We start from the raw sequence: 2,939 nt of genomic DNA on the forward strand, positions 1-2,939 counted from the left end.
GCAAAAAGAAATGCGTAGTCCCTAATCAATAGTCACCCGGAAGCCATTTCAAGCAACTTTACAGCTACTGGATTATACGTATAGAGATTAGAGATGGAGGAGAATACATTGTCATTTGATCCAAATAATTAAGTGCTAAACTAGTTTAGTTAAATATACTTCCCCACGATATTGGCATTTACTTTATGGACGATGATATAGGTCGCAACTTGCGACAAAAAAATAGTGTCGCAATCTTACGTGTCCATATTTGATTGGTACAACTAAGCTCCACGTAGGCAACATGTCACCGATTTATTTTTACTATCAATTCAATATTTTTACTATGAAAATATATAAATTAGGCAGTCGATACAAAGGTGGAAATAAAATTTTATTATATTCATAGTAAATATATATTTCCTTTTATCTTATAAATTACAAATTAAAAAAATAAAAATTATAATCTAATAATATTTTTTGTGCAATTAAAAAAATACATCAATTTAATTTAAAAAATACACTAATTATAATCTAATAATATATTTTATGTAAATAAATATTCACAATTATACATTACTTTAAAATATTATTTTAAATTTTAATGAATAGGTTAGTTTTTAATTAGGTCTAGCAAGTTTTATTTGAAACACCACGTCAAGTTCATCTTCCTAACCCAAGCAGTTCATCTCCTCCGCAGTCAAGCACCATAGAGAGGAAGAACGGCACGTCGGCACTTCACCATTACACCCATCTTTTCCTTCGACATCACACGCGTTAAGGTTAGTAAATGAATAAAGCATTAAGTTTGAAAAGAAAAACGATGTTAATTGTTCGCTTGATTCAATTAATCGTTTTCCCTTCCGTTTTACTACTTCAAATTGCAGTAATTCGTATTCCCAATTTTCAATTCAATCAAGCATTTAAACGTAAATTCCCAGCAAGCGTTTTACCGTTTTTACCATCCCCAAAAATCAGTTTCAATTATCAAACCAATTTTCAATTGTGAATGAAACTATGAATGTATAAAAACTCATTGGTCTAAATTATCTCGTAAAAATTTGTGATGTACTCTGCATTTTTTTTCTTCTTTCTTTTGATAATTTAGTTCATTGCTTAGGAGATTGTGTGGATGATTAATTACCTCATACTAATTTGTTTTGACTCGCTACACTGTACAAGCTACGGACATTATGCAAGAATTATATTTTACTGCATTTTTTTTTTTTGATAATTGAGGTTTGTTCTTTTATTAAGATGGAGGGAGGAGCCATAGGTTGGACAATTGTTGATTACACATCTATCCTTAATGTTTCAGATAATTAGTGTTTAAATTTAGGTTGATTCAATTGGGTGGGTTATGATCTCACAGAGCAGTCTCTGTTTTTCTTAAAGGAGGATCCTCTGTTTTCTGATGTTTATGTTTACGTTTATTTTTTTTGGATAATTTGTTGTTATTTTATTGACTTTGGCATGGGTTCCAAATCGGTCCAGCCCATTTGCATTTTGGTCCGATTACAAGCAATTGAAAAGTTTGTATCTGTTCGCAATTGGCTATTGAAAGGGTTTTTGCTTCAGTGTTTATGTACAAATGAATTTGATAGTTATTAGATTTTGATTGAATCTAGCAGATATGATTTTCATAACTAATTTGCAGTTTAAAGGTCTCGTTTCTCTTGCATAGTCATTGTCATATATGCACCAAATAATTACATATGCCCAAAAAAGTAATTGAAAAGTTGAGGGGAAGCACTCTATGCTATTTTATGGTTTACAACAGTTATAACCATGCGACAAAATCATCTTGTCTGCGTAAGCCTTGCCTTGCTAGCGCACCTGCTACCGTGTTGGACTCACGGCCTTTGTATGTAATGTCTATGCCTATCCCCTTTTTCCTTGGCCATTTCTATGTAGTTGAGAATAAAAGTGAGGTTCCAAGGCCCAGGTTTTAGATTTGAGCACCATTTTACTGCATTATCTGAGTCGGACTCCACCACCAGCTTGTATTGATGTAAATGTTCATGTGCCATGAAGATTTTTATTGCCCTGTGAATTGCCCTACGTTTTTCTTGACTTATCCTTTATAATTTGTTTGAATTTACAGAACACCAAGAGAACACTAGTGTTAGATGGCCAAAAGAAATCTAGATGCAAAAGATTTAAAAGAGAATGGTGAGAAAAGGTAAAGTTCTTATTCCTTTAAACATACTAGTAGATTTTGGATTTTGGAGAAGTGCAAATATTGGAATCTTAGAAAGTTTTTAAAGAATTTTATATATTTGCACTTTGCCATATTTTTTAGGTTTGGGGGCTAGGCAATATTCAGTTTGATGTAATACTTGAATTTTTTTTTTTTGTCAAAATAGAATGAGAACTATTGATAGCGAAGGAGGAAGTTTTGAGCAGAAGTTTGAAAGAAAAGAAGCAAAAGAAGGTCATACGGCGGTATGAATTACATCAAATATATGCACCTAATTTATAGCTCATTGACATTTATACTTGAGATTGATCATAATAGCTAAACTCTTTTTTATGTCAGGTACCTAATGTGAGGTGTTGTCCAGAAAAAATGAATTTGATTCTTTTGCAGTCATGATTGTGGCATATATATGTTGGTTGCAATTGATTTATGGCCACATTATGAAACAGAGTTGAATTACTTTTTGGTAAGCAACTTACAACCTACTAGTTCATAAAAATTGAGCTTATCTCATACATAAACTCATGAAACTACATCTATTATGCAGGAAGATACTAAGTGTGTACGTGAGCAACTATCGTTGACGATTGTGAAGAGTGATTATAATTTACGAAAGGAAGATATCTTGGAAAGTGCTGAACACCATAAAAGAGACTATATAGTTTTAAAATTTTAATTTTTTGTTCAAAGAGCTAAGTTTTACTTAGAAGGGAATGAATTATGTAAAAATGATGTCAATAGTACATCAGTACATGCTTTT

At 31.7% G+C, this 2,939-nt stretch overlaps 1 long non-coding RNA gene across 1 annotated transcript; it reads left to right on the top strand.

Moving 5' to 3' along the window:
- Positions 1-508: 508 nt before the first annotated feature.
- On the top strand, positions 509-2,558 carry LOC130472325 (uncharacterized). The gene is made up of 3 exons (XR_008932436.1): positions 509-761; positions 2,084-2,161; positions 2,346-2,558. It is a non-coding gene; the product is annotated as an uncharacterized lncRNA (long non-coding RNA).
- The last annotated feature ends 381 nt before the right edge of the window (positions 2,559-2,939 follow it).

This window comes from Spinacia oleracea, chromosome 4 (genome assembly GCF_020520425.1).
Source record: "Spinacia oleracea cultivar Varoflay chromosome 4, BTI_SOV_V1, whole genome shotgun sequence".
In the NCBI taxonomy this organism is placed as follows: domain Eukaryota; kingdom Viridiplantae; phylum Streptophyta; class Magnoliopsida; order Caryophyllales; family Amaranthaceae; genus Spinacia; species Spinacia oleracea.